Source organism: Marmota marmota, unplaced genomic scaffold (genome assembly GCF_001458135.2).
Source record: "Marmota marmota marmota unplaced genomic scaffold, marMar, whole genome shotgun sequence".
In the NCBI taxonomy this organism is placed as follows: domain Eukaryota; kingdom Metazoa; phylum Chordata; class Mammalia; order Rodentia; family Sciuridae; genus Marmota; species Marmota marmota.
Window position 1 is genome coordinate 46,702,187 of NW_026000037.1, and position 22,345 is coordinate 46,724,531.

Genomic DNA, 22,345 nt, shown 5'->3' on the forward strand with positions numbered 1-22,345 from the left:
CTGCCGCGTGGGGAGTTCCCAGCAGCGTGTGTGGAATGTGCTGGTGGAGTTCAGAAATAAAGTTTGTTCCTGCTTCAGTGGCTCGTGATTTGTGCCCAGTTTGGTTTTATCTTTCTCTTCACCAGCACTGGGATGAAGATAGGAATTACATACACACCTTTCTCCTAAGGTGTGCCCAAGGTCTTTTGTTTTTGACCAGGAGGCCATTTGACATAAGGCTGTGTCTGGAGGTTCTGTGCATAACAAATGACAAGCTGGGGATTCTAAATAGAGGCCATGGAAGCCGGCAGGCTTGACTGTGTAAGGACATCAGCATGGTAAGAACACAGGCTATATGGGCCTGAAGACCTTCTTAAGATCCCTTGACCAGGCACACACCTGTAATCCCAGTGGCTCAAGGGGCTCAGGTGGGAGGAGTGTGAGTTCAAAGCCAGTCTCAGCAATTTAGCGAGGCCCTGTCTCTAAATAAAAAGTGAAAAAGGGCTGGGGGTGTGGGTCAGTGTTAAGCAACCCTGGGTTCAATCCCCAGTATAAATCAGTCAGTCAATCAATCTGTGTTTTGTGAGGATACCAGGATAAGTCTTATAAATATCCCAAATATTTATCAGGGGCATAGCATATGCCAGGCCCCTGGAATATAGTGACAAAACATTGTGGTCCCTTCCTTGTTCAGTAGGGGAGCACTGTGGTTTCATAAACAAATACAGGATAATGAGAGATACATAGTGAGGTGAATGGGATACAGTAGGAGCACAGGAGAAGTTGAGGCCTCCGCTTTGGGTTGGATCCCTAGTACTGCAGTTGAAAGGGTCTTAAGGAGTGAACACAGATTGTCCAGGTGGAGGAAAGGGACATTCCAGGTATAGAGAGATCTGTGGTTTTTGGTAAAGTATCCGAAATCCAGGCAGCAACTTTAGAGAACTTTACGCCAAATGGAACAACCCAGGCCTTTCAAAAATTATCATCAAAATTGTCAAAAATAGGGCTGAGGTTGTAGCTTAGTGGTAGAGTGCTTGCCTTGCACGTGTGGGCCACTGGGTTCGATCCTCAGCACCACATAAAAATAAAACAAAGGTATTGTGTGCATGTACAACTAAAAAGTATTGTCAAAAATATGTAAGTAGTGAGGTATGTAATTAACCACCATGAAAATGCTCACCAACCAGTTTCAAATATCAACATTTTGCCAATCGTATTCGATTAAGCCCACATTGTGTTTTTTAAAAATATTATCTAGTTGTAGATGGACACAGTATCTTTATTTTATTTATTTATTTTTATGTGGTGCTGAGGATCGAATCCAGTGCCCCACATGTTCGAGGCAAGTACTCTGCCACTGAGCCACAAACCCAGCCCCCCACATTGTGTTTTTGTGGTAGGAAAAGCTTATTATTTTTTATTGCACACTTTTGAAGTGAACAATGTGATGTTTTGATACACAGTCACACACTATATAACAATACTTTGGCTGGTGGTGGACTATGTATTCCGTGGTGGGCCCATGAGATTATAATGGAGTGGAAATATTCTTGTCACCAAGTGGTGTTTTATAGCTGTTGTAAAGTTGTAGTACATACATTACTCATGGGTTTGTGTTGATGCTGGTGTAGATAAATACAATTTGCCATTTGTATAAAAATATAGCACATACAATTATACATTGTGTATAATATTTGATAATAAACAGCTATATTACTGGTTTATGTATTTACTACATATGATACTTGATAACATTTTAGACCATTACTTATAAAAAGAAGTTTACTGTAAAACAGTAGGGCAGCCTCATTCTTCTTGTGTTTACCATCTCTTCACCCTACTCCCCCACTCCCACCCTCACCCCCACCTTTTTGGAACTCAGGGTTGCTCTACTACTGAGCTACATCCCCAGTCCTGTTTATTTTTTCTTTTGAGACAAGGTCTTGCTAAGTTGCTCAGGCTGGCCTCAAACTTGCAGCCTTCCTGCCTCAGACATCTGGATAGCTGGAATTACAGGTGTATACCACTGTGCTCCCCTTACCGCAGATTTTGATCGGTCTGTACATTTTAGGTTTGTGTAACTATACTTTATGCTGTTTGCATGATGATGAAATAATGCATTTCTCAGAATGTCTTTCCTGTGGTAAGATTACCTAAAATATACTCTCTTCCCAAATTACCATTATGCAATATAATATTAAATGTAGTCCTCATACTGTATATTGTACACTAGATCACTAGACTTATTCATCCTAACTGCAACTTTTACCGTCTTTGATCTACATCTTCCCAACTCTCCACCCCAGCAATTTAAAGCAATTCCATGTAATTTCATTTATAAATAGCTTGTGTCTCTGATGAAAATTCCCCCCATGCCATTGTCACACAATAACCAAGTATAATTCCCTAAGACTCATCAAATACCTAGTCCATATGCAGTTAACACAGGTTTCATTATATGTTAGTCAACTTTTCAACACTATAATGAAATGCCAGAGATAAACAACTTACGTGGAAAAAAGTTTTTTTTTTCCTCACAGTTTTGGAGTTTCTAGTCCAAGATCTAGTAGCCCCATTGTTTTGGGCTGTGGTGAGGCAGTACATTATGTCAGGAGTCTGACGTGGAGCAAAAATGCTTACCTTGGGGAAAGGAAGCAAAAGAGAAAGGAAAAGACTGGAATTCCATAATTCCTTTAAGGTCACATCCCCAGGGACCTAAAGACCCCCTATAAGGTCCTATCTCTCAAGTGTTCCACCACCTCCCAATTGTGCTTCCCTGGGGACCAAGCATTTAACATACAGGCCATTGTGAGTCATTCAGGATCCAAAGCACATTCTCTAAGGATTCATTTATTTACCATACCTATTTTTTTTCAAGGATGTTAATTAAATAAATGGGTTTTTATCATAATACCATATTTCATTCCTTCCTTTATATGTGCTATACATTTTTTTCTGGTGTTTTTTCAAATCATTTTACTACCAGATTGGTCCCAATGGGGTGATGTGCCTTAACACTTTCTGTATTTCTTATTTTTCATGTAGTAAGGCCTTTCCTGAAATTCAGAGAACACTCAAGTTATGAGAGCTAGATTATGAATGACTTAGAGTACTCTGACCAGTTCCTCTGATTTTGCTGCAGTTTAGTGTTCAATGTTTACTCATGAGTTGGAAGTGTGGCGTTTTACGTCTTACTCCACCTCCAGCCTTTGAAAGCTGTTTCCTGGCTTGCCTTCTTGGCTTGGAATAGCTCAGGGTGATGTTTGTACAGTCTCTGGCATTAGTGTTTTGTTTTAGGATTGGGTCTGAGTTGCCCTTCTTTTTGATCCTTTGTTAGACTTCTTCTTTGGTTCTTTGTCCCCTCTTGCCTGCATGTCACTCCTTAATTATATATATGCTCACCAAGCAGCTTCCCATTTTTCCCTCCCTGCAGTGTCAGGCAACCACCATTCTATTCTGCTTCTATGAGTTCAACTACTTTATTTATCTCCTATCAGTGGAATCATGCTGTATCTGTCCTTTTGAAACTAGCTTATTTCACTTATGTCCTTAAGTTTCATTCATATTGTAGTATGCATGAGAATTTCCTTCCTTTGTAAGACTGAATAATATTCCATTGTATGGATATACCACATTTTATTTATCCATCATTCATGAATGGATACTTAGGTTGCATCCACATTGTGGTAGTTATGAATAGTACTGCAGTTTTTTTGTTTTTTTTTTTTTTTTTGATAAAGACTTAGAAATGGGGTCGTTGGGTCACATTCGTGTTTTTTTTTAGTCATAATTAAATAAGCATTCGGTTCCTCATGGTATACAAAGTGGGTCCTCTCCTGTCTAATTGTTGGGCAGCCTCTCTCATGAGGAGTCCATATTGCTTGTGTCCATTTGCTGTGCTTTAGAATAGGTAGTTAATACCTCCTACTTAAATAATGCCTTAGTATTTTTGATGATGTCTTCAATAGCTTTGAGAATTATTTTGGAGAGAAGTCAACATTGCCCTGAAAAAGCCTTTGCTTAGTGTCACTCATAGTAGCTATGTTATTGAAAAAGCATTGATACTGCAGTTGGTTTTTAAATGACTGTGTATTATTTCTTCCCAGGAGTGAAAAAATTGCAAGGATGGAATTATCTGGATCAATTAATATGATCAAAAAGCAAAGCTATAAAACCAAGAGGGGAAAATCTTCCCATAAAATAGGGGTAGAAAGTAGAAAATACTAAAACTTTGTAGAAAATAATAGGTCTTGCAAAAATAAACCTTGACCATAAACTGAAGGTTACTGTTTCTCAGGTTATTCTGAAATGTAAGACAGTTGAGCCAGTGAGGTTTTAATGTCAGAGATTTCAGGAGTATTGATAAATATGCACATATACACTTGGCTTTGTTAATACGAACTTGGAAGATGACTTGATTTCCTGGAAGAGAAAAAGTATGTAGTTTCATATTTGCAATTTTGATAACCAGTATCGTTGAAGCTGTTAATAAAACCTCTCTGATTTTCTTCCACCCAGGGAAGACACAGCAGCCATCGCTCTGATTTTCCTCTATTTTCACCTTAGAACTAGTGGCTTCAGCTTTATCCAAAGACAACATGGAGGTGCTGAGTTTTCAGGGACATAAGATGTTATTTTCTTTTGTTTCATTGTTGGGGTTTTATTTGGACATTTTTTGATGGGTAAGACCCAGATCTTGTGAATTATTTGTGTTCTGGCTAGAGGAGCCTCAGCTTTTTGTGATCTGAGTCATTTCCTAATGGGCCTGGAACTCCCTGTCCAGGGGAGGGGGGTGGCAGACCTGATGCCTGCAGCTGGGAGAAAATCCATGTGCCAGGAGGGAAGGGTGTGTCTTCAGGGCTAGTGGTCTGGCAGATGGCTGGCTGGCTGGGGCGGTGACAGCATTAGAGTAGCCTGTCACAGCACTCCTGTTCCCTGACCTGCTTTGTCCATGTGGATTCGGAGTGACCTCCACTACACTGGAAGATCTAGGAGCAAGGCCATGTCTCTGCCCCCAGGGACTAAAAGCAGATTATCTAGAGAGGGTTCCAGGCTGTGTATCAGAACTCAGTTAGAGGGTAGGCTAGGCTTGTGCATTGCAGGAGAAAGAAGCCAAGTTATTAGATACAAGATCAGGGCCAGTGAAGCAACAAGAACAATTTGGCCAATTTAAACCTATTTCCTAGAAATTCCCACTCGTTGAGCCAGCCAGGAGTATGAATGGGAGTGAGGGTTAAGAGGTTTTAGCAGTGGGGAAGGTGCCCCAGTCCGGCTGGGCAAAATAACCGGGAGGGGACAAGCAACTTGAAGGTTGAAGCGGGAACTGCTTTATTGCAAAGGAACTCAGAGGGAACTGAGCGGGAACTCAAGGTAGCGGGCACCCAAGGTAGTGGGAGCCGCTTTATTGCGGAACAGCAGAGTTATATATACCTAACTGATTACACACAGCTTAACTCAATTAGCATCATCTAGATACAGCAGTCAGCCAATAAGGAATCATCACTATCTTAATGGCTCAGTGGCGTTGCCTCACAAACCACTCCTCCTGGCAAACTGCCAGGCGCCATCTTGACTTGATTTGCGGTCCCCAACAGGAAGGGGGGGCTGTCAACACTGAAAACAATAGGCCAAGCTTGTAAGTCCCGACTACCTGGACCTCAGTAGAAAGGTTGTCCTGGCAGGTCATTTTGGCCTGCTTAAAAATGAATGGGCCTCGAAGCATGAGGAGCAATATTTAATAATGTGCTTGAAACAAAAACCAAGAATTACTTTTGTGATTCTAGAAGTAGATGTAGATTTGATTCAGTTTGGACAAGGAATTCCTCAAAGTGTAAGTTATAACCTTATTTTACAGAACTACCAGTTAAATTCATTAAAATATTCTCTTTACTAAAGCTGAAGCAAATTAGTGCTTTTAAATACTATTTATCAAGAACTAAATATAGTCACCTAATAATCAGTTATGAAGAGATGATATTTCAAAATATTTGAAGTAAGGTTACTTTAGGTCAAGGGAAAGCCCACCCATGCTTTTCTTAGTTCATACAGGTTCATGAAACAGTGCAGAATTTATTTCTTGGTTCTCAATTCCATACTGATTAGATCTGAAGGTAACTGAAGCTTACTTCATAGATCATAGAAGCCTAACATTTATACCAATTTTATTTAAAAATCAGGAGAATTAATACCTTTATAGACCACAGAAGTGCTCAGGCTATTTTTAAACATATTCACTTAAATGCCTCTTTCTTAAGGCCCTGGGATTTCTGGATGTTTTGAGCTGGCAGATTCTTCAGCTATGACTCAGAAGGTGGTAGGGGCATGATGTCCATCCCCAGGTGCAGTCCCTCTGCTGGAAGAGGTCTATAATCTGGGGAGGAGCTTTATTAACAGATGCCCTTCAAAAAGCTAGAGGAAAAGCAATGATTGTGGGAATAGCTCCATGAGACATTCCAGTCAAGAATGGCAATGCAGATGGGTTGTTTGCCTGCCTTTGAGAAAGCCCATTGTGGTGTTCAGTGGTTCTGGAGACCACAGGGAGACAGCAGGTTGCAGTTGGACGTTGAACCCATTCCTGTTTTTTGAGAACACCTGGGTCTTAGGGACTGAGGTTGGTCAGGTGGACATCTTCTTTCCTGAACATAGTGGCAGAGACCCATTGAAAGCCAAAGAACCTCTTGGTGCCCAGGTTCATCTTTCAGAGCCACAAGTTGTGCTGTTTTGAAATGTTTTGTTTTTGGTGTCCTTGGGCACTTTGGGGGAATTGAAAGGCTATTTAAACTATAACCAGCTGTAATATACTGTTTGGGATTTTATAAATTTTCTGCTGTCAGTCATAACCTTCTCAGGGCTGTCATTATGCCTTGATCTGGCAGTTGTTCTCCACCCTCTTAACTGACAGTGAGTGGCCTGGGAAACCAAATATTCCCTCCCCTGGGAATTGTATCTAAAAGGAGAGTGAAATGGCTGCAAAGGAGGGCCTGGGAAGAGGTGTTGGGTAGAGGTAGGGGGAGGCTGGGAATTGCTTCAGAATTGTACATAACCTTATTTACAGACTTTGGCGGCTCCTAAAACTTATTTGCTTCCTGGTTCATATGTTTTCTGGGTAAGAAGAGGTTGCAGCTTATGATTTTGTCTTTCATAGACTTCTTCAGTTTTTTTCCACTAGCAGGTAAGTCTTTTCTCCCACCCTTGCCTAAATCGGTTTTGTTGTGCAAAAGGAAAATGAAGTGTTGAATGGAGGGAAATAATATAGAGCCCTATGGAGATCTGAGGCATGACACACATCTTGTCCTCAAGAGGGATGGATAAGGCATAACATGTAGTTGGGACAGAGAACTAACAGACCTGAAACTTGGAATTGGAAGTAGTTTTGCATATAGGATGAGTTCAGAGTAGGGTGATTTGAGTGAGGAACTTGGAGCCAGGATAAAGAGACCCAATTGGTATTTGAGCAAATGGTCTTGCAGTCTACATTGGAGAGACCAACTGGGAGACAAGGAGGAGGAGGGTAAGTTCATAAATCCACAGGTAGAAAGTGGCAGAGATGAGGGAGAGATTTAGCAGCACATCTGAGGAACACATTTCAGGGGAAGAATTGATGAGGGTTTGTGACGGGCACAGATCGTTGTTTTGCTGGATTAAAATGCAGACTCCTGGGATTGGGGTTGTGGCTCAGTGGTAGAGTGCTCACCTGGCATGTATGAGGTGCTGATTTTGATCCTCAGCACCACATAAAAATAAATAAAGGTATTGTGTCCAACTACAACTAAAAAAATTACTTTAAAAAATAAAAATAAAATGCAGACTCCTGCACAATCAGGTATGATTGTCTGTGGTCTGGGGGGTAGTGTCCAGGAGTTCCCAGGTTGTTGTGGTATATAGATGAGGAACACTGGTGAGGGATGGATAAGGCCAAACTGATATACCCCAGGAGAGACAGAAGTTGGGAAGGAGCATCCAAGCTGGTCAGCCTGCTATTTGTTAATCTAGTACGGAGTAACAAGTACAGCAGGTATCCCTGAGAATTAAGGAACCGTGGGCACAAAGCTGGATTAGCAGTTGAGCTGCAGCTGCTGGCTCACAGTCCTCACCTTCATCATAGCAAACAACAGAGTGGCTGAGTAGATTCTTCACACATGAAAACCATCCCATTAAAGTCATTTCTCGTGCCATAAGGATTAAATAGAGGAATGTTCTGTACATATAAGCTTTGAATTGCTACCTCTTACCCCTGCCTCCACCTGCTAGAGCAACTAAATTTAATGACAGTTGCCATGTAGGGCTTACTTAGGGAAAGGCCTATTCTTTGCCTACTCCTGTCTTCTCCCTCAGGCCACACCAGGCACCTGTCTTGATGATCATCACCTGCAGGTTGTCATTTACTTTACCTTCCTCCACCTCTTTGCCTGGTCTCTTTCTCTTCCTCTCTGCTTTTCTGAGGCATAAATATTTCCCACTTTATCCCACAAGAGAACAAGAGAAGCAACCTGGGAATTCATCAAGGATAATGGTTCTCAATCCATTATAATGAGAAAGTCAGGTTTACAAAATACCTGTGTTTGATTCTTCCCCTCAGATATTCTGTTTTGAGAGGGAGGGAGGGAGAGAGAGAGAGAGAGAGAATTTTTTAATATTTATTTTTTAGTTTTCGGTGGACACAACATCTTTATTTTTATGTGTTGCTGAGGATCAAACCCTGCGCCCTGCGCATGCCAGGCGAGTGCATTACCGCTTGAGCCATATCCCCAGTCCCCAGAGATTCTGTTTTAATTTTTCTGAGCATCAAAAATTTTAAAGCTTTGGGCTAGAGTTGTGGCTTAGTGGTAGAGCACTTGCCTAGCATGTGTGAGGCCCAGATTTGATCCTCAGCACCACATATAAATAATAAAAATAAATAAAAGATCCATTGACAATGAAAGGAAGGAAGGAGGGAAGGAAGGAGGGAGGAAGGGAGGAAGGAAGGAAGGAGGGAGGGAGAGAGGAAGGAAGGAAGGAAGGAAGGAGGGAGGGAGGGAGGAAGGAAGGAAGGAAGGTAGGTTTGTTCTCAGGAGATTCTAATGGGTGGTGGGTATAGAAAACTTCTTCAGTATAGCGGACAGGTACAACAGTCCAAGCAGAATACTTGTCTCAAGGAAATAGAAATCTTGCAAGATTCAAAATGGAAATAAATATTTTTATTATTCATTGTGGTATTGGGGGTGGAACACGGCCTTATGCATGCCTACCCCTGAGCTATATTCCTAGCCCCTGAAATAAGTATTCTTCAGTAGTTTCCTTTGCAGTTGGGCATGGTGGTGTATGCCTTTTGTCGCAGATTCATGGGAGACTGAGGTGGGAGAATTTCTTGTGCCCATAGCCTAGAGACTGGCTTGAGCAACATAGTGAGACCCTTGTCTGTAAACAAGCCCAACAAACACACTCTTTGCCACTCACGCTCCAAATGCCTGAGGAATTCCCACAAAAGTCTCCTCCTCCCTGTCTTTCTCTCTCGTTTAAGCCTGTTTTCTATTAAGCACCAGCATTCAACATGAAGCAAAATCAAAACAGGAGCTTTCTTTTGTTTGCGTTAGGGTTTCTGTGGTCTTCTTTTCCCCTGGTTGTAGTTGAGTGTGACTTGAACTTCATGAACTCAGACTCAGTGTGGCTGAGTGGCCTTCCTCACATTGTTGAACTTTTCTGGGCCTTACATGCTAGTTGAGCAGTATTCAGAGCTGGAGAGACCTATACAGACAGAGGAATGGGACTGTCAGGTGGAGCTGGTGATGACTCGCTTGGGTCCATGAACACACACAGAGATGTCTGGGGATGCAGCTCAGTGGTGGAGCACTTGCTTAGCATAGGCAGGGCCCTTGGTTCCTATTTAGCACCACAAAACAAAACAAAACAAAAATCAAATTACACACACACACAAAAAAAAACCCCAAATAATAACAAAAAAACACAGTAGTCTTTGTTTTGTGGTCTGAGGAGGCCCAGTGCCATGTTTTTAGAATACTTCAGTGGAAAAAAAAATGTTTTTTGGATGAATATCTCTATTAGATAAACAACTTTGAAGTCTCTGTTCATTCTTGAAAGAAAGTGGTGATGAGGAGCTAAACCCAAATAATTCTTCTCAAGAGCATTGATATTTTTTTAAGAAGTCAATTGGAAATTAGCTTTAAAAATAAAAAAGTAAGCTGGGTACCATGGTGCATGCCTGTAACCCAGCTCATCCGGAGGCTGAGGCAGGAGGATTGCAAGTTCTAGACCAGCCTGCGCAACTTATTGAGATCCTGTCTCAAAAAATAAATAGGGCAGTGGATGTAGCTCAGTGGTAGAGAACCCCTGGATTCAACCCCCAGTAACCCCCACAAAAGGCAGTGAACACTGATTGGAGTCCCCATTCAGCTGGTCTCCAGAGTCCTGTGTCTTAAATTCCATCCATATTTTGTCAGATATTACATTTTACATGGGAGTGTTTTGTGGCCTAATGCTCATTTTTTCCCAAAACTTTCTTGGGCCCTAAATATTGGCTTGTGTATTCAAAAGACCCTTGAATGAGGAAACAGGTTAGTAAAAAGTTCCATGATTTTTTTTTTCTAATCTGAAATTGGTTCCTAAGGACAAAAAATTGAAAAGGCATAATTTCTCTGCGTGCAGTGGGCGATCTGACTGTAGTTATAAGGAACTTCTCAAACATCACTCAGAGCTCCTCTGGTCTCATTGACCTCTCTTTTTCCTTTCTGTAATTACAGAATAAGGCTCTTAAAACCCATGTAGGACCAAATACAGAATCTAAACTCTGTGATCTCATCACCACAAAAACAGGCTGTAGGAACTGTCCTTCTCACAGGAAGCTGCCTCCTTGTCGACGTCTGTAATTTCTAGCAGTGCTTTTATAGTAGTCTTAAATTCAGAAGGGACCTTTTCCCCTGGCCCTTGCAGAGGTAGTGTTGCACGTGGGTTGGTCTAGCTGGGAAAAAGCCAGAGAGCAAGTGTGTGTATATAACCTGTTGCAGATCGAATTTGAAGAGCACACTTGTCTGTGTCCCCCTCCCTGGGGGTGGCGGGGGGAGGCAGAGGGTCTCAGAATGGTCCTGCTTTGGGCTGTGATGGTAGGTCTGGCTACTTGTTTGTTGGTTGTGGTTGAGATGCAGGAGAAGCCTGACCTTTCTATGAGGCGTGCTGTGTGAAAGGAGGCAGCTGGGAGATGAACCCTTCCTCACCGCCAGAGCTAGGTAAACAGGTGACCTTGGAAGGGTGCACAATTGGAGGACACCCTGGATATTTGAGCTGCTGTTCACCAGGTGGTGCTGTCCTGCAGTGAATGCTTAACCAAACCAGCTAGAAAGGTCCCCCAGGTGTAGGAACAGCCTGGAGTACTCAGAAGCAAGGTGATCTGAGGCTTTTTTTGAGGAAATATCCAATAATTGAATGGGGGTGACCAGCTACCTCCTGTGAGGTTCTCCTCTGTATTCTGCTCCAATGAGATCTCAGTTGTCTCTGAAGGGGTTTGATGGAGACTGGACCTGTCCCCTGAATCAGTCCCTGGTTTCCTTCCAGAGAAAAGCTCCTGTGCTGTGTTCTCATCTTTGAAGTCCTGGTGGGTAAGGGGGTGGGGACATTCTTCCACCTCCTCATTATACAGACTTACAGGCGAGGGAAAGGACTCCACCCAGTCTCTGCATGCACAAACCTATTAGTGCCTCTGCCCTGCCAAGATGGTTTTGTTGGCCCAAACGTGACTACACATGATTCCATCCTTCCTTTTGGCAGTGTGGTTCGGCAGTGTTGCTAAGATTGACTCAGGCCAGAGCCTTGTTGTCTGTGTGTTTGTGCATGGAGAATTCCCTTGTGTTTTCCATGACAGGTGTTTCAGCAAAAGGAATATTTCCAGAGAAATAGGCTGAGTCAGTTACGGGGAGCCTCTCATTGTAATCCCAACCAGGAAGTAGGCCTTGAGCATCTGACTCTTGTTGGGATAAGAGCAGGAGGGTGGTAGTGGATCAGACCAGCCCTTGAGAAACAGGAGGGCGGTCAAGGCAGATTGAGGCAAAGGCTGAAATGTAGGTAGCAGCCTGGTGTCTTGAGTGCAGACGAAGGACCCGTGAGGTTACTTGGTGCTGAGGCTGTTTGAGTGCCTGGAGGATGACCAGTCCCCACAGTGGGAGAGAGGTGTTTCAGGGTGAGAGAAGCTGGACAGCAAAGGTGTGAAGCTGGGCAGTGTGTTTGGGAATGGTGAGTGGAGAGAGCTGGAGCTCGGAGGAGGAGTGAGGTGCAAAGGCTGGCGAGGAGGACTCGGGTTTGAGGGTTGGAGAAAGGCTCTTGGGCTCCTTAACCTTTCACTGTGGATTGGGCGACAAACCCACTGGCCTTATGTAAAGAGAATCTGAGGGAGTGGAGGTAAACCTGACTTTGCATCAGTACCTTGATCAAGATCCAGCAAGTGTCAGCTTGGCTGTAGAGAGGTGTCCGCTCTTCCTACACCCTGGAATCCTTTCCTCTCCAACTCTGCTGCCATGGGGTTTCCACTGAACTCCGTGCTGTTTGTCCCCTGGGGTGGGAGTGCTGACAGGTTTTCTTGTTCGAGTTCTCCTGCCAGCCTTCTGTGGTCTGCTTGTCTGGAGGAGCTTTCCAGGTGCCTGGAGTGAGTGAGTGAGACAGCCACTGTCTGTTGTAGGCAGGTGGAGCCTGGGGTGAGGTGAGGTGAGCAAGAGCCCGGGGACGTGCTGATGCAGGATCCGTGCTAGGACAGGTCAAGTGTTCCCAGAGAGGGTATTTTCTGAAAAAATTTGAGGGCCTGCAAAGTAAAACAGGCTTTTATTCAAAGATGATTTGTTTTTAAAAACCAACATCTGAAATATTTTTTAGTTGTAGATGGACACAATATCTTTATTTATTTTGATGTGGTGCTGAGGATCGAACCCAGTGCCTCACACGTGTGAGGCAAGCGCTCTACCACTGACCCCAACCCCAGCCCCCCAACATCTCACTCTTAAAGCACTCTTATTAATAATGTGGAAGCTCTACCACCTCCTTTCAGAGCTTTTCTAATTTTATTGTGTCCATATCAGAGGGTTTTATTTGGGGGGGGGTGCCTTTTATATGGTGTCTAGTACTTTTCCACTGAAAACTTTAATTATCTTGTTTTATAGTTTATATGCATAGTCATACAACTGCTAAAATTTTTTCAAGTTGTTTTTTTTTGAGACAGGATCTTGCTATGCTGCCTAGGTTGGCCTTGAATGCTTGGGCTCAAGAAATAATCCTATCAGCCTCCCGAGTAGCTGGGACTATAAGCACGCGCCACTGCGCCTGCCTTCAGATTTTTAATAAAGTTAGACTGACTATCTCTTCTTTATCACTGTCATTCTCCTGCTCCTTGTTTCCTATGAAAAATGTTGTCAGGTTTAATTACAAGCCTCCTTCTGGCTCCCAGGAGACAAATAAGGGAATGTTTACAACCTGCCTTACCTCTGGTGCTCCTAATAGTTGGCTTTTTGAGGTTGCGTCAGTTGAAGCTGGTGGCTCCTGTCCTCTTCCTGTTAAAATATTCTGTCCTACAGACTCCTGTTAAAATATTCTGAGTTATGTCGCCCCAACCCTCTACCCCACTGGATTTCAAGGAGGAATTTGCTAGTTGTGTGTCTTTAAAAACTTGAGAAAGGTTTCTAAGCCTGGGCTGTGGCTTATGTGTAAGTTGTGAAACAGAAGTACCCACTTCAAGGGGACAAAGGGACACTGGAGGCTCCTAGTGGGTGAGGTCTTTCATCATCCAGTCCTTTTTATTTGTGTTTCCTGTCTCCAGTGGTTAGCACGGAGGACAACTCAAGTGTTCCCTTCTTTCCTACAAGGAGAGAATTAGCTGAGAAATGGTTCTCTAATCCCATGTGAAGTGAGCACAGCTTGGAGAACTGATTCAGCTGCACTCAGCTGCCCACATGAGAAACAGGTGGAAACTCCCAGGACATGAATGATTGATTGCGGGCATGAAGGCTGACCCAGGCCCTTCTGTAGGTGTTGAAAATACTCTTCCATGGAGGGCTGGGGTGGTCAAGGTTAAATCTGCTTCCAAACCTCTGTGAGGTTGGTTAGTTGTTTTCTTTCTTTCTCTTTTTGTGGTGCTAGAGATCCACCCAGGGTCTTGCCTATGCTAGGAAGCTCTCTACCACTGAGCTACATCCCCAGTCTCCCTCTGTGAGTTCTTGAAACATCCATGTGATGTGCCTGTGCACTTTGCTATCTGTCCTGTGTGACTTGCCAGCAGGATATCATTCTCTGCACTCACCTCTCCTACCATATCCTGCTTATCCATAAGGAACAGTGACTATATTGCTCTTTAAAACTCTGGGGGATCCTGCTGAAAGGCAAAGCTTCTCAACAGGGGCGGGGCAGGGGAGTGCATATTAGGATCTCCTGTGAAGCTGTAAAAATTTAAATTCTGGGATTCACCCCACGTGTGCTGAATGAGAATTTGGGGTGGAGTCCCTGCTATGTGGTTTGTGCGTGCATGTTTTTAAATAAAGCTTAAGAGGAGATACTGTGTATCCTCAGGTAAGACGGAGGGCCACATGTCAGATTAGTTACCAGAAGATCCAGTTAAATCTCCAGCTTAGATTCAGTGGTGCCTACAAAAAGTAAGTAGTATTTTTAGGGGAACACATCTCAGAATACTCAAATGTTTGAGCCTTTTGCTATATGTGTCTGACTGTACTAGCTATTAATATTTGAGATGTTTAACTTTTTGAAAAATATTTGTATGTGGAGTTGACTTGAAAACAAATGCTTTCTTAGTCTGAACAGATGTTTGGGGGATTTTTTTTTTTTTAAACTTCACCAATTAGTTTCACCAGTTTATACTGCCAAGCCAAACATTTCCTCGCACCATAATATGTATGGTAGAACCATTTTATAACTTAAAATTGCATGGGAACAACATTTTCTACAATTATAACTGTACAAAGAATGAGATAAATGACATTGAAGAGCAATTTGCTAAACTCAGCAAGAGTTAGAGTTATTTTTATTTAGAAATCCAGGTGGAAATCTGCTGAAATAGACTTTTACAGGAGATTTGCATATTGAAACCAAGCCTTTCTACCTGTGCTAACAAATTTCACAAAGTTAACATTGAAACAGCAATTGAAGTATATTTTCATTAGAGATTTATTGGACAGGATATTTATTTGGTAAGTTATCAGCTTTTCCTTCTCCAGGTTTTGTGTGCCAGAGAATTAGCTGATTTTTCTCCTTTCCTGGGATCAGGAAGTAGATAGGAATTTAATGGCAAAGATCGTGTTGAATGATTTTTGTGGTTTTTAAACATGTCTCTGTGTTGCAAATTCCCTCTCTATGAAAGAAAACCTCACAACTCATTGCTATTTGAGGTTGGTTTTGGAGAATGGTGAGGTTCAGTTTTGAAGTTAAAGAATTTTGGAGTTTAGGAGGGACCTCACAGATGGCCTATCATCCGATTTCATTTGCCTCAACAATAGAAATTGCTTCTGTTGAGGTCACAGGTGGCCTCTGATAACTGAGCCCTGTGGTCACTTTGTAGCCCTGGACATGACTTTTCTGTAGCACTTGATAGTACTGCCCATCCTCACTTGAAGCCTTCCCTCTGGGTTCCTTTTTGTACATTAGTGACTGTTTTGCTTTTCCTTCTTTCATTTCTGCCTGGGTCCTGCTGTGTCTGCCTGTGTATGTTCAGGTTCTCTGGACCAAGTTCATCCTTGGTGGCTTTCTTTTTAGTCTGCTCAGCCCCTTTGGGAATCTCAGTACTTCCAAGGCTTCAGTCACTACCCACATTAATGACCCCCAAATCTCTGAGTTCATCACATCTCAATCTTTTGGACATTTCTACTTGGATGACTCATAGGCACTTTTAATGCAGGATATCGAAACTGAACTCATTTCCTCCTTAATTATCATCTGCTTCCTGTCCCTCTCCAAACCTCTCACCCCCATGTTTCCCTCAGCTTTTCCCATTTTGGTTGTTGGCTCTACTTTCTACCCTGTCACTAAAGCCAGAAATTTGTGACTCATGTTTCTCTCTTTTTTTTTAACCCCCTTATTTTAATTGGCAATTAAGTTCTATCATTTTAATATCCTAAATAAAAGTGGAAAATTTAAGTCATTCCACCGACATTTAATTGTGGGTTTTAAGACCTATAATTGGGCCTGTATACGTAGATATGAGACACTTGAGTCCATTTGTTATACACATTTTATGCTAGACACAGCCCTAGGCATTTGTCAAATATTATTTCTGATTTTCACAACTGTCCTTAGGTCTGCCATCTAGGTTCAGAGAGAGTAAGTATAGGCCCAGGATCACAGTGCAAGTAAAGAGCAGTGGAGTTGGGATTTAAACTGTGGGTTGGTCAGCCTGACTCCAAAGACTTTGCCATCATGCCACCCTGTCTTGCTCTGTTTGCATATTGCTACATGTTGTTTTAGACTTCTGTCAAGTAGGTTGACTCTGAGGGCAAGAATTGGGTCTTATTCAATTTTTTCCCTCAATCAAAATACCTTAAAAAAAAATTTTTTTTTTTTTTTTTTGGCTGGGTCCTGGGGATTGAACCAGGTATATGGTATACAAGTGCTCTACCACTGGCTACAACCCCAGCCCTTTTTACTTTATTTTGAAACGGCGTCTCAGTGTTGCCCAGGCTGGCTTCAAATTTTGATCCTCCTGCCTCAGCCTCCCACATAGCTGGGATTACAGGTGTGTGTCATTGTGCTCGGCTTGGAGATATATATATATATATTGTTTGTTTGTTTGTTTTTGTTTTTGTTTTTTTCTTATCAGTGTGGCTGTGCTTTGGATGTGGTTTTTCCCCTCCAAAACTCATGTTGAAATTTAGTCCTTGTCTAAGTGTTGAGAGGTGGTGGACCTTTAACAAGTGATTGGGTTGCTAAAAGGGATTAAGGCAGATCTCAAGGGAGTTGAATTAGTTACCTTAGAGTGGACTGTTGTAAAGTGAACATTTGGAGGCCTCTCCCACTTTTTCTCCATGTTTCAGCAGGAGACCCTCCTCAAATGGCTGCTGCCTAGCGTTGGACTTCAACTTCCAGACTTGTAAGCTGAACATACTTCTCTCCTTTATAAATTACTAGATCTCAATATTTTGTTACAGAAAACAGATTAAGGCAAGCACTTAAAGACATGACTCCAGGAACACTGTGGTCCAGGTTGCCTATGGTTTCATCGGTGGCTGTCTATGGCCAACCCTAGTGTTAGCTGTATGTTAGCCAGATAACCTGAGACAGAGACAGTGGGGCCGTGCTGCTTGCCCTCAAAACCTTCTTATGAAAATCAGAGGAGGTGGCATGAGGGAAAGTGCCTTAAAATCCAGGGGCATTTTTTTGAAAAGTTGTTTAGATGTGAGAGCTGATGATTTGGCTAGTGCGGATGAGCCTCTCTTTGTTTATAAAAGACAGCGTGTGAAAATATAAACTCTCCGGATTTCTTAAGTTCACGCTGATTAAATCATTCACATGCAGGCAGTATTAAAGACAGAAAAGGCTCTTTCAAGGAAAGACCTCATGAAAGATAGTCCACATAGAACTAGTTTTTGTTCTTAGTAAAACTGTTTTTAGAACAGAACAGGTTATGATCTATACAAACCAGATGCCACATAGGTATACAGGTGCATTAAAGCACAGTCTGCTGAAGTTTTCTTTATTCTCTTAAGCTGCTCTTGGGAGGATGGCTTTGAACCTGCTTGTGTTGTACCAAAATGAACTGTTTTGTTTCTTCTTGGGTCCTTTTGCCCTATTCTTAGGAGGACATGCTATTTTTTTCCCCTCTTAGTAATTCCCCCTTTCCATCAGAGTTTGGTAACAAATTTAGCCTAAGGAGAGGGTCCCTTCCAATATATAAAACTAATTTGTTGTCACTGTAGAATTTGGAAATTAACTTTCTGTGTCCTAGAAAATTGCATAAATTTTGGGTCCAAACAGAATATATTTTGCAGGTTGTTTTGGTTGACCCTGGCAGAGAACATACCTAAGTGGTCACAGCCAGTACTGCCCACACTTGATTATCAGAGACCTAAAATGTCAGATTTAGTGAGGATTATGCTGCTCCATGATGAAAAGATTCAGGAAGAATTTGTGTGACTTGGAAGGAAGGAGACCAGTGGTCTGGGAAGCATGGATCCTGAGGAGCTGCGGCAGGAACAAGCGGGGATCCTGAGAGACAGGAATCAGAAACTGGGCTGGGGCCCAGCAGTCTATGGCTTAACAAGCCCTCGGGTACACATCAAGGGCATAGCTAATGTTACAGAAGTCAGCCTGGACACTTCTAGAGGAGACCAATGGAGGAACAGTGGGACCGTAGTCCTTTGCTTATGACATAAGCAAGGAGGCCATAGGATGTAGACTTTTGAGCAGGAACTTGGGACATAGGTGGTGAGTGCATTTTGGAGGTGGGGAAAGAGGAAGAGTTAGCAAGTTTAGTTTTGGACACATTGAGTTTGTGCTGCCAGGGTTGATGTCAGCAAGCTGGAAATGAAGTACAGTAGTAACACAGGCAGAACTATGGAAAAGATAGTCATTAGCATGGAGGCAGCAGTTGCAGAGGGCTTTTTGATCCTTTTCCCAAGGAAAGTGGTACAGAGAAAAATGAACCAGGGATAGCGATTATGTGGGATTGAGTGTTTGATATTATGGCATCCAGCTTTTCTGTCAGAATGATGAATGAATATGTTTAGGAATACCCAATTATGTCATTTAAAATAAGACCAGATTTTCGGAGCAGCATTGCACTTTTGCCACAGTGCTATCTCTAGGCTCCATGCTATGTACTGGGGACCTGTTGTCTGCCATTTTATCTTGGGATCCAAGGAGTAGGGTGCAAGGCAAGGTTCTAGTATGTGTTTTCCCCCAGAGGAGGAAAGGAAGTGAGATGTTGCCTGCTAAGGTCTGACCCGGAGCAGGCTGCTGAGATTCTAAGTCTCAATTTCCTCCTCTGTTGAAAGAAGATAATTATAGTTCCTACCTTGATGCTGCTGTGAAGACTAAGCAAGATATCTGTGAGATATCTTCCCCTCCTCCTGCTTCTGTGGCCAGTTGTTTTGTAGAATAAAGGTCTTATATTTGTAATAGACTTACTAGGAGATAATTTTAAGAAGGCATGGTAGAAGTCTAAATTGGAGACGTGGTTTATTGTTTGCAAGGCATTATCAGCACTGGGAAATATGGGCTTCATTAGGTTTGAGAAAAGGCAGAAAGAACTTGGGAAGTTTTACTGCCTAAAAACAAGATTGATATTTTTTTAAAAAATTATTCTATATATTTAGCTTTGTTGCAGACTTGCATATTTTTCTGTAACAGAAAGATAGTTCATTGAGACCATGAAGACTTGGTGCATCTGTACGACATCTTCATTATTTGTAGAACAAGTTCACATGGACAGTCCAATTCAAAGTCATTTGAGAAACATATGTTCTGTTTTCCACTGGGTTCTAATTGGGCTGTTTTTCCTTAAACGCGGCTTTTGGACCACACACTTATGTTGGGAAATACTGCTGTGCTACATATACAAGAAATGTTTAAGGAACATTTTCATTTTGCAAACAAGCTTCTGAACACCCCCCCAAGTCCCTGCCCTAAGAAAAGCAATCTGTGTGTGTATGTGCAGCATGTGTGGTTTCCACACTACTTTGCAGTACCAATTTGTTCTTTATGTCTGAGATACCTATCATACTGTCTGTATATGTGAACAGTCTGTGAACAAAGGTTTTGCTGCAAACTCACTGAGGACTTTAGTTGAACCTTTTACTGGGTTTTAGAGAAAAAAAAAAAACCTGATGTCCATACATGGCATGTGACCTTCCTTTGAATGTAAAGATTGAACTTCATAGGTTTGGTTAAGGTTTTATGGGAGTCCTAAAAATAATATCTGCCATTTCCAAACAAAGGAATTACTCTATAATTTATAATTCAGCTGGAGGGATTTTTCCCCCCTGTTGGGTTGGGTTTGATGTCTCCAGGTTTTTTGAGAGCTAACATCTCAGGTCTTTTAGAGTGGCACAAGGCTTGCATCTTTCTGGGAAGTTGGGCTGCTGCCACAGCTGAAATCATGAGCCAGACTTAGGTAATTTTATTAGTCTAGAAAAAGAATTGTGCTCCTGCAGCTGCTGTTGTAGTTTCTAACCATGCGAACAAAAACCATCTCAGTTACCCGAGATCCATGAGAAATTGGCGCTGGCCCAATGTAAGTCCATGTATTTTAGACTAAATTATATTTATCTTCCTGTGGGAATCCCCTGATTGAGGGTGTACAGCTGGGGAATGGCCTGTTGTATGAGGCAGCGGGCTGGAGAGGTGGTGCCTCAGGTACCAACCTCACTGTGAAGGAAGCTTGACTCATTTTACTGAGACTGTAGTTGCCAGGCCATAAATATTTTTGAAAAGGGGAGTGCACCAAGAAAGCATTAAAACCAATGGTGTGTTTAAAATACTCTTGTCCCAAATATGAGATGTGGCTTTCTCGTTTTTGTATGTTGTCTTACAATGTAAGTTTCCAGGAGCCTTTCTCCTGCAGTGCCAGGCCTGATAATCGCAGATGAGTTAGTATCTTGGTGGTGATGGACGTTCTTGTTAGATAGACCTTTTACAGACTACTTTGAAAACTAATCATGGGAATTGAAATTTAATTGTTAGCCATGTTGCATATGAGGAATACCTGATCCTGTTGAAGTGTGCCAATCTATAAATGACTGTTTTGTTTTCTGGATTTCAGGGGCTCCAAAAATGGGAGAGCTACCATTACTGGAGAAGCACCCGAGCTTTTAGTACCTAAGTCTTAAGCCTGATGCTCTGGGATAGAGTCCTTAACCTTTGAGGTTATTGATTAGACTGGGTGGGAGGTATTCTGTGCTCTTGGGTGGATGGAATAACAACAGAAGAAATCACAACTTTATTTCCACTAACCTCTAGCCAAAATGTGGTCAATAAAAACACATAACGCATAACATCGGCACCTGTCACTTTGACATGTAGAAGTTACAGACTTTTGTATCACATTGCTGGAGAGAGTTTGAACAGCCATACCCATTTGTTGCTTTAAAAGCAGTTGTAATTATTAGGCCTGCTGCTCTCTTATTTGTGTTGAGAAGCATCCATTACCATCCCAACATTGCTTTTCAAGTATTTTGATGTCGGTGTTTCAATATGATTCATTTTCTTTGTTATATTCTACTCAAAAGACATTAAAAAACATGATTCTGCAATTTTGTCATATTTATTTATGTTTGCAGAGCTGGGGATTAAACCCAGGCTTTCCACATGCTGGGCAAGTGCACTACCACTGAGGTAACCCCCAGCTCTTCAAAAGCATTATTCTGGTTAGAGGTTCCAGATTACTGAAGCACCCAAGTTACAAATTTATAAAAAAGGATGGCACCCTTTTATCTTTCTTGCCTTGTTTTAAGACGGGATTTGTTAATATTTAACCTGAAACCTGGGTTTGTTAACGTTAAAAAAATCTCCTTATCACTTTTGGCTTTTGTTTTCTAGCATGACACGTCTGAGTTTTGTCATCTGGAGTTCTGGTATTCCCCGTCTGGGCTGTTGGAGTCAATTAAAAATAAAGCCATCATGCATACCCTTGTGATCTGTCTCAGAGGCCCTGGTGGCAGTTCCCTATAAGATTGCTTCCTGCAACCAAATGTTTATGGCTAAAAATGGTTTCCCTTATAAATCTCAGATGAGGACAGCAATGCATATGCTTATATTTGCTTTAGCTCTGGGGAGAGGGGATGCTTGTGTGGCTTGCATGAATTTGATTCAGTTCTCCGTTGCATTATCACTGCAGGCATACCCTAATTAAATTTAGAACTTGGTGTACAAGGTTAAAAACCTACTAAGTTTGTTAGACTATGTAAAACTGCCTAGAGAAAGAAATAGAGGGCATCAGACTATTTTTTTGGCACATTCTGTCACGTCTAAACTGTCATACAATTCAGTCACTGAGAAATGGAGTGGCTTTTTGAGTTCCTCTTTAACATAAGAGGATAAGTGGCCAAGTGTTCAGAATGGGAGAAGCATTGCGCATGTGACACAAAGTTCTCTGCTGCAGATAATTCTTCCCCTTGGCGTTCTGGCCCAGCTCCCAGTGTTCTTCCCCTGTGGGCCAATGAACTCAAGAGCTCGCTCCTTTAGCATGTATTCTGTTGCATGGTGCCTCCAGGTCATAACACTGTAGTTTGAAAGAATTCAGATTAGTTGGACCCCTAGCAGAACTTGAGGGACAGATTTGAGGCATGGGGTTCTGCTCTGGGTATGTGGTCAAAAGTTAAATTTGGGGGGGGGGGCATTTTGGGCAATTTCCCCCATCCGCTAATGTTTTATACTTCCTCACAAAGTCCCTGAGAAC

General features: G+C 42.2%; 1 protein-coding gene across 19 annotated transcripts in view; it reads left to right on the forward strand.

The window, feature by feature from the left end:
- The window catches only part of Tanc1 (tetratricopeptide repeat, ankyrin repeat and coiled-coil containing 1), a 231,962-nt gene that overhangs the window by 53,479 nt on the left and 156,138 nt on the right, over positions 1–22,345 (forward strand). Inside the window, exon 1 of one of the 19 annotated variants that reach the window (XM_048812321.1) lies at positions 13,396–13,973. The exons of 17 other annotated variants lie outside the window; for them this stretch is intronic. The gene's annotated coding sequence lies outside the window, so the exon portion shown is untranslated. Of the gene's footprint in view, positions 1–13,395; positions 13,974–17,019; positions 17,042–22,345 lie in introns of those variants that run through there. One more of the 19 variants, XM_048812320.1, reaches the window with a different exon arrangement.